This window comes from Capsicum annuum, chromosome 4 (assembly GCF_002878395.1).
Source record: "Capsicum annuum cultivar UCD-10X-F1 chromosome 4, UCD10Xv1.1, whole genome shotgun sequence".
NCBI lineage: Eukaryota > Viridiplantae > Streptophyta > Magnoliopsida > Solanales > Solanaceae > Capsicum > Capsicum annuum.
Genome location: NC_061114.1, coordinates 130157146 through 130169672, shown reverse-complemented (window position 1 = coordinate 130169672; position 12527 = coordinate 130157146).

Genomic DNA, 12527 nt, shown 5'->3' with positions numbered 1-12527 from the left:
TTAGACGTTGGAATGCACTATTTATTAGTCAAAGCCAAGCACCTCCTTTCTAGTACTCACCCAATTGAGAAGGAAGTTTGGAGCTTATGAATTTAATCTTTGAGTCCTACTGTCGAGCATTTTACCAGGAGAATACACCAAGTCGACAAAAATTAGTAATGTTCCTCACATGATGAACCCGTCAAAACACCAAACAATTGCATTTTGAGGTCCATAGTTGATATGACATCGTATATACTCAACACCTTGAGCTATCTGAGTAGTAAGTAGTTATCATTATATCAGCCAAGTTAAGAGTTTTTGAACTATGAAAGAGATCTACAGAGGAGAATGGAGATAACTATATTTGACTTAAACATAGATTATTTCAATTAAAGTAGTGAACTAAATGAAATCTTCAGAAGGATCATCTGCACCAAAAAGTCAGGAAAAATTTGTAGGTAATATAAATTTTCCAATGATTTGATGAATCATTGATAGATTATCTTATAGACAAGAAAATTTAAGATTTTGAAGAAAGCAAACAACTTTTAACCATACAATACTAAAATCAGTATGAATAAACTTTTAACCAAAAGGGTTACACGACAATTCAATATTATATATAAACCCCTGCAAACAATAAAAAGTAAAAGGTTTTTCCTGATAGAACTTTCAAAACACACATTCGATGTGTCAAACGTAGTTAAACTTCAAATTAGAATTATCGTAATAAGACACAATCACTATAGTTAAATTAATGAGATAAATTTGACGTGAAAATTAGTTAATATTAATAGATATTATAACGTTAAATATATTTCAAAATTCGTAATTGAATTTAGCTAATAATAGGTCAGGATGTTTCCTAAAATTACGCCACATGAATTATTATGTACATATATTTAAATAATAATATTTTAAATGTAAATAAATTAATTTATCATTTTAATTAATAATTATTGTGCTTTGAAATCTATGAGAATACAAATAATCAATTAATTGATTTTCCGTAATCAATTGTATTCTTATTACAATTTTTGAAATTAGTATTGCTACATAAGGATAGTTTTTGTGTAATAATGATTTTTATAATCAAAGTAATTGTATTAAATTAGGTAACAATTATTTACTATAATTGTTATGAAACATAAAGTAAATAAGAAGAAAAGAGAGGAAAGAGAAAAAGTGATTATTATTTCTCTTGAGGATTCTTGAGGGTAAATTACAATGAAAGAAAACCTTTTATTTATGGGGGAAAACTAACCTTGGGTCTAACTTTTCCATAAATAGATATTCACTATATATGGTAAAGTAGACATCCACTATATATGGTAAAGTAGATATTCACTATATATGGTAATATATTTATAACACTCCCCTTTGAATGTCTAATTGATAGATAATGTGCCTCATTAAAACCTTACTAGAAAAAACCCAATAGAAAAAAAATCTAGTGAAGGAAAAAGAGTACACATCTCTAACAATATGCATATAGGTTGCCTCATTAAAAATCTTACAAGGACAATCCAGTAGGACAAAACCTCATAAGAAAGAAAGAATACAACGCGTATTAACTCCCCCTGATGCGAATATCCTTGAAATTTTGCATCCCGATCTTGTGCACCATCTTCTTGAAAGTTGTAATTGAAGGAGACATAGTGAATAAATAAGCCACATTGTCGCTTGAACGAATTTGTTGCACGTTAATATCACCAATTTTTTTGTAGCTCATGCATGTAGAAAAGCTTTGATGAGGTGTGCTTCTTTCTATCTCCTTTTATGAATTCTCCATTAAGATGTGCTATGCATGCTGCATTATCTTTGTGTAAAATTATGGGTACATTGTCGCATTTCAAACCACATTTTTCTCGAATAAGATGTATTATGGACTTCAACCATACACATTTTTGGCTTGCTTCATGAATAACTATTATCTCAGCATGGTTCGATGAAGTGGCTAGATAGACTACTTTGTATATTTTCAAGATATGACAGTATCCCCACATGTGAACATATAGCTTATTTGAGATCAAGCTTTATACATGTTAGATAAGTACCCAACATCAGCATAACCAACAAGATTGGGACTACAATCTTTAAAAAAAATAAGCTCATATGTTTGATCTTATTTTGAAGTCTTCCAGTAGGAGTAGAACTATACCTTGCTAACAAATTGAGCGAAAGGCTATATTGGGTCTTGTAGTATTTTACAAGATACATTAGTACACCAAATGCACTAAGATATATAACCAATTCAATTTGGTATATTTCTTATTCCAGCAAATAATCTATTACTTTTGAAAACTCTCCAGGAGTTTCAATAATATTCAAGCTATAATCTCATACAATATAACAATTATAAATAAGTTTTCCAGAAACTTTTATATGCTTCAAACATTTTGAATCCTTAAATAAATTTTCATATAAATTTTGTCAAGTGACAATATTCAGCATTTCATGCGTGACATCTTCAAGTGTCTGGACTGTAAATCAAATAAGTTTTATGCTTATCAAGATGCATCCTTTCACGTTACTTGATAAATATTTCTACGTTAGGATGCTTAATAAATGTAGAATTCAAATCCTCGCAATCTTTTACAATATTGCGTCAATATTGTATCAAAGATATATATCGGTTCACAATGAGACATAACATTTTGAGATTTCATCACTTCATTATTTTCAGGTACTTTAACCTCTCATAAGGTTTCATGAAGTGTTATGTCACAGACTCTTTAAGAGAACATTGCCTTCTTATTATGATTATTTGCTCCTTATTTTTTTCAAGGGTTATTTCATTAGGAACTGATTGGTCTACCATGCTTCACACATGCATAGACTTTGTCCTTTAGAAACATAAAATAGGAGTACTTGCAGCTTAAATATGAGATGCTTTCGACATTTGACTTGAATTATATTTTGAATGAGGATATGATGATAATTCCTAATATATTTCATAGCTGTTTATAATCTCCCCCTTATGTTAAGAAAACTAAAATACATCCTCCATCTTATTTGAGGAATCCATCTTTGTGAAGCATGGTATATTCATTAGTAGTATATCGCACATCAAAATTATTACATGGATAATGTTTGGTTCCTGACTCAGAACCAACTTTGTGGGGAAATTAATCAAATTTATTGGTTTGATGCATACAAGTACTTTTGTATATAATATATCATATTTCAAACAAATACATGAAGTATTGTTCTCATTAGCAATAGTTCAGCTATTTATCAAAGGCATTCAATGCTAAAGTATCATTACCAATATAAATTGTCTTGATTAATTACACAATCTGAAACTATGCTCTTAACTCAATTTTATCGAGCAAGCAAATTTATGAATGTCAAATTGTAGGTTGACTAGAAATCCATATACGATCATCTTATATAGATGCATCTTAATATATATCACATGATAGGTGAATAAGCCCTTATTCACCTTTTATACTTTTCAGATTTTAAGAGATCCAATCCCAAAATTAGTTGGTCCAACCAACTTATCATGAGAACAAGCAACATAAAAAGTAATGAAGAATTTTTTAATTCTTCAATATAAATTCAATACTCAGCATGCACATCTTGGGGATGTCGCAATCATCCATATCAATTTATGAACTTTTATTCTAGAAAACTCCAAGTTTACCATGACATGTATCTTTTACTTTAGTAAATTTCAAATTTACTATTACATGAGTAAATTTCAAATGTACTACTTTAGAAGTAGATTTCAAAATAGTTCTTCTCAATTATTCAGCCCCTTTCAGAGGTGAGTTGTGATACCCATCACAATTATGTGCACGTTTGCATTAATAAACTTCTCATTTCCCAGAAATAGAATATAATCATGCCTTAGACCTATCAAATTATTATAGCTTATAACATCTTTCATGATATTGCTACTTTAGGAGCAAATCGAGGCATACATATAATGTAGAGAATTTTTTCTTTAACATATCTCATAGTCATAATAAGCGTGTGAAAATATTATCACTTTTGATGATTATTATCATATTTTTCCTTCACGCTTATATTCGTACATTCAATCACTTGTCTTTTTTCAAACATATTATGCACTGCTACCACATTCACTTCTGAGAATGGAGCATATTCAATAAGACATGTCTCATGGCTTTTTAAAAACACCCATTATTTTGTCTTAGCCATCATAATATCATTAATATGGTATATTGAGAGTTAAATTCAATATCTTATCCATATAAAAAGGCGTCTTAGGCTATAACTCGATGGAACTTGAACATAATATCTTATCATCATGGTACATTGGTACTTTTAACCCAATGTCTTACCCCCTTAATGAGATGAGATTTAAATTCATCATTATATCTTTCAACAATATTGTTTCTTCATGAACAAAAATTCAATAATAATAAATCATTAGTAGCAAAAGACAAATAACATAAGAAATCACTAACCTTGAAATTACCTTTAGATTTATAATCTCACCTTATTTTGGCAGAGTCTCGTGCTGATAGCGTGTTATGAAATATAAAGCAAATAAGAAGAAAAGAGACGAAAGAAAGAGTGATGATTATTTCTCTTGAGGATTCTTGAGAGTGAATTACAATGAAAGAAAACCCCTTTATTTTTAAGGGAAAACTAACCTTGGGGTTCCTAACTTTTTCATAAATAGACATTCATTATATATAGTAAAGTAGACATCCACTGTATTTGATAAAGTAGACATTCACTATATATGGTAATATATTTATAACAATAATCAAATTGTTTATCTTATATTGAGGTAAAAATTAGTTAACATTGACAATTATTGAATTAGTAAATAAATGGGTCAAAATCATTTTTCCTCCCCAACTTTGTCTTAAAAATCAAACTCCCCCTCAACTTTGAACAATAATCACACTCCCCCTTTTATCCTAATTTACTTTTTAAAATTTCTATTTTACCCTTTATCATCTATTTTTTTAACTTCTTTAAAATCATCATATTTTCATTTTAAAAAAAATTCATATAACAAAATTTTCATAAAAACATAAACATTATCTTCTAGGAAAAAAAGTAAGAAATACTAATTAAGTATATAAGTTAATTAGGGCTGTTCAAAATCGAACCGTATCCGATAAGCCATCCGCAAAATTAACTTATTGGCTTATTGATATTGGCTTATCGGATAAATGGTGAACGAATTAAATTTTTTTAATTAATGGCTTATTGGTGTGGGGGTGGATTATACAATTTTCTCATTGGATAAACCGTTAACCCGTTAAGAATTACCATATATACTTATATTTTTCACCTAGATATATAAAATATATCTTATATTATATTATATTATATTATGTTATGTATCCATATTTAGAGGAACTGCTTTTATAAAGGTGATTAAGAACTTTGCAGAGAAGAAGTGTAGAAAGAACTTCATTATATCTGTAAACATTAATCACTTAAGTCAATATCAACAACAACAACAACAAACCCAGTGTATTCCCACCTAGTGGGGTCTGGGGGGGAGGGGGTAAGATGTACGCAGTCCATACCTCTACCTCCAAAGAAGTAGAAAGGCTATTTCCGATAGACCCCCGGCTCAAGTCACGAGATACCACACAAAGTCATAGTAAAGCACAGTACTAGATTACATAACATACATACTGCACCCATAAGTATTAGAAAACAGAGGAAAGCACACAGATTCGTAATAAAACATGGAACACGGAATCATAACAAGAATAAAACCCCCACCAAGTAATTCCCTACACTAGCGACCCAAACCAGCCCTATTCTTCTGCCCTAATTCGCGTCCTCCAGACCTTCCTATCTAGGGTCATGTCCTCGGTAAGCTGTAACTGCTCTATGTCCCGCCTAATCACCTCACCCCAGTACTTCTTCGGCCTACCCCTACCCCGCCTAAAACCATCCAACGCTAGCCTCTCATACCTACGAACCGGGGCATCCATGCCCCTCCTCTTCACGTGTCCGAACCATCTCAATCGGGCTTCCCGCATCTTGCCCTCCACTGGAGTCACACCAACCTTCTCCCGGATAGTCTCATTCCAAACTCTATCCCCTCTAGTCAGCCCACACATCCAACGCAACATCCGCATTTCTGCCACCTTCATTTTTTGGATGTGGGAGTTCTTGACTGGCCAACACTCCGCTCCATACAACATGGCCGGACGGACTACCGCCCTGTAAAATTTGCCTTTCAGCTTGGGCGGCACCTTCTTATCACACAACACCCCCGACGCGAGCTTCCACTTCATCCATCCCGCCCCAATACTGTGCGAGACATCCTCGTCAATCTCCCCGTTACTCTAGATCACGGACCCGAGATACTTGAATTTATTTTTCAAGGAATTCATCATGGTGAACAAAATTTTCTTCTTCTATTAGGCTACAAATTAGAGTTTCTAAGATAAGAAAATGAATATCTTCGTTTAGAGGAATGCATTTGATAATAGTTATTATAGTTTTTTCAGAGAGAAAGTATGTATAAAAATTCATGTTAGATATTCTCGAGATAGAAAATCAGGCAAAGAATTTTCACTATCCTTTTTATATTGTATTTCATAATCAAAAGGGGCTAATTGATCTTGCCATTGCGCAAATATTAATTTAGAGGCATCATGTTTGAAGTCTTTATTAAACATAAATTTGACGGATTGAGCATCAGTTCTAATTATAAATTTTTGGTTATACAAATCATCTTGGAATTTTAAAACGTATTTTACAATAGTTAACATTTCATAGGCTACCGTGCGTATTTTTTCTGACTTTCCGTCCATTTACCTGAATAAAATTGAATCAAACATTCGATTTTCGTTTGGGGATTAACTTGTTTAAGTATTCCGCCATATCCAATATTTGAAGCGTCAGTTTCAACAATTTTTAACCAGTTAGGGTTTGCAAGAGAAGTACAAGGAAGGGTTTGAACTCCGTTTTTAATTAATTTTACTAAATTAGTGTGTGCTTGAGTCCAAGGAGTTTTGTGATCCTTTTTTAGTCTATAATATAAAGGAGCTAAGTTTCTAGACAAATTTTCATAAAAAGGGAAAATATAGTTAAGACTACCGAGGAACCTTTGAAGCTGTTTTTTATCAGTAATAATATCAGGAATTTTTTTAGCAAATTCTAGAACTCGTTGTATAGGTTCAATAGAACCTTGAGAAATATTATGTCCTAAAAATCTAATATTTGTCTGAAATAAACTTATCTTTGGTTTAGAGATGACTAAGCCGTTTCGAATAATTATTTGTTTAAACGTATACAAATGTTTAAAATGAGACTCAAGGGTTTTTGAAAATACTAAAATATCATCAATATAGACAATGATAAAGTCCATATAGAGATTAAAAATGTCATTCATAATATTTTGAAATTCGAAAGGAGCATTCTTTAAATCAAATGGCATGACATTCCATTCATACTGTCCAAAAGGGACATTAAAAGCAGTTCTATAGGTATGATTTTTATCAATTTGAATTTGCCAATATCCAGATTTTAAATCAAATTTAGAAAATATATTAGCATCATATAATCTGGAAAGTAAGTCCTTTTTATTCGGTATAGGGTATCAAATTCATTTTTAAAACTTTATTCAGAGGTTTATAGTTTATAACTAGTCGAGGTACTCCTCGTTCCTTTTCAGCAGAATTATTGACATAAAAAGCAGTACAAAACTAAGAAGATTTTGAGGGTTTTATAAGACCCTTTTGTAAAAGATTATCAATTTTTGTCTTACAGAATTCCACTAACTCTGTATTCATTTGACAGGATCGAGATTTTGTAGGAATCTTTTCTTCACTAAAGTCATTTTCATAAGGAAGAGAAACAATATGCTTCTTTCGGTTCCAGAAAACATTTGGATGATCCGCACAAATATCAAGAATCAATTGATTAGAAATTATTTTTATTTTTTCTTGGACTTTTACTGATTTTAAAGTATCAAAAATATTAATACTCATTAGTTCCAATTGTAAAAAATTAATTTATTTTTGTTTCATATTAATAAGGGTATTTATATCTCTTGTTACAGGATGAGTAACAAAAGGATAAGAGATTTGTTTATTCTTATAAGTAGCCTTAAATCCATTTACATCAATATGTGTATAAGGATAGATAGCATTTATAAAAGGTGTTCCTAAGATAATAAGAAGATATAACTGATTTTTTACTACAAAGAAGAAATGAGGAATGCAGACTTTATCTCGACATATATGAGTATTTGGTAATTTATAGTTGATATCAAGAGTATGACCAGATGCAGATTTTACTATGTGAGTAGTTTTTTCAAAATACCTGGTTGGAATTAGTCCTTCTTGAATACAACTAACATCAGCACTACTATCAATCATAGCAACATTAGTGACAGAAAATTCCTTATTTATCAAAATAGTGCAATTTATATACCATTTATGAGCTGTAACTATTTGCATCATCCCCAAGAAATAATCCCTTTTCAAATCTTCTGTTGGACTAAGTTTATCAATTTAATCATTTTCAGAGTATTCCAAATCCTTATCTTTTCCTTTTGAGGTAAAAGAAGTTTCAGAGATTTCAATAATCTTTTCTTCAATTTTCGAAATTCTATGATCGGAGATCATCTGATTTTGTTTTAAGGAAACAATTTCCCTTTTCATTTGTTCAACTTCGATTTTTAAATCATTAAAGGTAGTATCTCTACCTGGGGTTTTACTCAATGCAAGACGTCGATTAACTTCGGCTAAGGAATAAGACATGTGATGATTATCAAAAGAGTTATCTTTAGAAATACTAGTATTAGCAGAAATTTTTTGAGTAGCAAAATTAAGGATTTTTTTATGCAGTTTTTCATCAGTAACTTCTTTTAGTAATTCGAGAACATTTCAGCAGTAAGAGTTTGAACATTTAAATCAAGATCTTCGAATTGCGCTTGAAGTTTATACATCATTTCATCACAATTGCAAACATCATTATCACAGTCATTACATTTATTAACCTGATCGAGCTCACTATCAGAATTAGGTAATTCAAAATCATCTTCAGATGTAGAATCAGATTCGGAATCAGAGGTATATAAAAAATTATAAACTTGGTCATGAACTTCTTCAGAAAGTCGTAAGGACTTGAGTTTTTGTAATTTGCAGTTTGGAGCTATATGACCATACTGGTTACACTTATAGCATTTAATTTTGGCTAAATCTCTTTCAGATCTATTTTTCGTGAATCTGGTAGACTTACGAAAGGATTTTCTAGTTTCACGTTCTTCCTTGGTTCTATGCCTAGAATGTTTATTTCTATAGGATTTATTAGGCTTGGAATATCTTTGGGGTTTTCGTACGAAGGGTTTCCATGCCAAATTGCTCACAAAAGTCTCCTAATTGGGATTTTTCTCTGAGCTTATCAAGTTTAATTTGTCTAGCTAATTTCAACTCGTTGCAAAGGGCTAAGCCTTCTTGAGTACAAGCTACAATAAGCTGACTATAAGTTTTTTCTGAATACTAGACTTCTCCATAAGATCCTCTAAGAGATTTTCTAACTCTTTCAGCAAATAAAGGTGGAAAGCCATCAATGAATTTAGCTTTCCAATGGTCATACTTACTTTCGAGTAAATCCATAACCCTACTAAGAAAGGTATCTTAATACCATCTAAATTCGCCTAAGTGTTTACATTTTAAACCATTAAGAAGGGTCCTAATGTTTTCATACTGATTAGTAAATCTTCCTCCAAAATGTTCAATAATTGTAAGCATAAGGGTATAGATAGCTTCTGAACGTCCTGCCCGAAGAGGTCGGCCTAGATTATCTTTCCCGGGTTTATCATTGGTGGCATTAAAAATAACCTCGCGTTTATCATCGTCCAAGAAATTATCCCACCAGCCTCGAAGTTGGCCAGTAAATCCCGCAACAATCATTTTACAAATTGTTGGGTCGGTGCGATTGGCCCGATTTTCTAGCGAAGCAGTGGCTGTGACAATAGTAGCATACATGGACATACGATGGATAAGAATAGAGATTTGTCGGGTACATATCTCAATCAATAATATAATATATTTTTTTTAAATTAGCTTTTGTAAACTAAAACTAAATTGCGTCACAGAAGTTGAAAAAGTATACATACATACAAATAATTTTTTTGCTTTGTTGTAACCCACGACTTAACAAAATTATGATATTCTTTGTGAAGAATTTATATGCACAAATTAAATAATACTAAAAGCAGTTGCAAATGATAACTTTAAAAATCAAGGCCCACCTTTATTTGGTTTCGTAACAACAACTTTGTTTATGACAAAATTAATGCTAAGATCCAATTATATTAACCAACAATTAAAGTTATGTAACTTAATTTTATTTGCAAAATAGTATCTCGTTTCTACCAAATTTTTTAACATAACAGAAGGAAGCAATAACATGGATAATTGACACAAGCATATGGAAAAGAAAGTTGGTAACAAATTACCTGGCGTAATTCTTACCTTATTATTGCCGTGTCCACTTTAATTAATTAGAGACTCGTGCTGATAACGTGTTATAAAACAAGAAAGAATAAAGAAGAAGAGTAGAGAGAATAGAGAGAGTGATTCTTATTTCTTCTCTTGAGGATGAAAGATCATAAGATTGTCAATACAATGAACAAAATCCCTCTATTTATAGGAAAAATTTACTCCTAGTTTGAGTAAAAGACGGATGCTTCAAATCCTAGTAGATATCAAAGTAGATCTTGATAGATCTTGATAGACATTCATTATAATGTAAATACATTTATAACACATCGATAATTATCCAAATTATAGTTATGTTACTGCACAATAAATATTTTAATTTCAAAAGCAAATAAGTTACGTGTTGCTAAGAAATTGAAATATTTGTAGTTTTATCACATAATAAATAATTATTCACGATCCAAAATCGGGATCATGATGGCATTGTAATGAACCTCGTACTAATATTTAGAATTTTCAATGTTTTGACTATTTTGCCCCAATCTGATTTATGAGTTACGAGAATGGTTGACACGGTCCTCGATGCATTCGACAGTATTTTATTTGAAAGGAAAGGATTGACTTCGGTCAATATTTTGTGATTTGAGTCTCATATGAGGTTTCTAATAGTTTCATTAGATTCGAAACATCAACTTTGAATTGGTTCAGGTTCAGAACCTTTATTTGTATTTTGACCTTTTGTTTGAAAAGTAGTGTAATTTGGCCTAAAAGGGTTCAAGGGTTTTTTTTTTATAAAAGACCTTTTTTCACAAATCTGACGATTCCATAGGATCTGGAATATGTTTTATGATATATTTACTATTGGTTCATGTTCATAGTGTTGACACCTAATTTTTACCTCCCCAAAACAAATTAAAGTTCAATTTCAAGTTTCTTCAATTTTAAAATATTTATTTTATTTGGGTAAAAAATTTTTAAAGTATTTATCTAAGCAATTTTGTCATTTTAAGTAGCGATTATACATTTTCGTATTCGTATATACGAAATCGTATAATTTTATTACTTAAATAATTATTTTATAGAAAATTAGATTTTAATCATGGGTTATTTTGAAAATTAATTCAAATGGTTAAAATCTTGATTTAAATATACTTTGTTCTCAAAAATAGTTTATTTTGAAAATATGTGTTTGACTTTATTTAATCCAGAAACTCGGATTAACTGATTGTTAACTTGTTTTGAATTTTGATTTAATTTAGTTGATTCATTGAATTTCTCCATAATTAAAATTAATTAGACCACAATTATAATACAATTGACAAATTAAATTACAATTTAACTAGATTTTAAATTAAAAATACCCCAAACCCTCCTAACTCTAATTCAGTCCACCCAGTCTTCACTAGGCCCAATTCCTATCAGCCCCAACACAAAACAACAACTCCCATCCCTTAAGTAAACCCACCCCAACAAGCCTAAATAAAAACAACAGCATCAACAGGGCCATTCAAAGCCTGACCCGGCCGAAATATCCATTTTAACCTTTCCTCCTTTATCTGCGACAACACAACAAAAATAACAGCTTCATCCCAACAGCGTTTAATGTACAGCTTCCACAACGGCAAAACCTGATGTACAACATGCCAGCAATAGCGAACAACAACGACATCGTCGCGTAGAACACAACAAAACGCCGACTCCAACAATTTCAGCATCAACAGTAATAGCAAGTCAACAATGGCAAAATCCCCTAGCCACCCTTTTTTTACCAATTTACCCTCTCGTACAGTCGTTCATGGCTAAAATTCAGAAGGCTTTCATCTTTTTCAGTTTGTGATTCACTAATTCGGGCAGAAATTAATTCGCCCCTTTTGAACAATAAAGTTAACGTCCCTTTTCTTCACCTCTCCCATTGATTCAATTCAGTTCAAGGACAATTTGTAGGGGGGTGCGCGGATTTGTAGGTATAATAGATTTTGTACATTCATTTGTAGGGAATCTATTTTTATTTTGTGCGTGGATGTTATCTTTTAATAATTTACTTTTCTCGTAAGATATATTCATTAATTATTTTATCCTGTAGTAATTACAGAGTTACAAATTCTTGTATAATAATTTATCCTATCTGTGCTATAATAT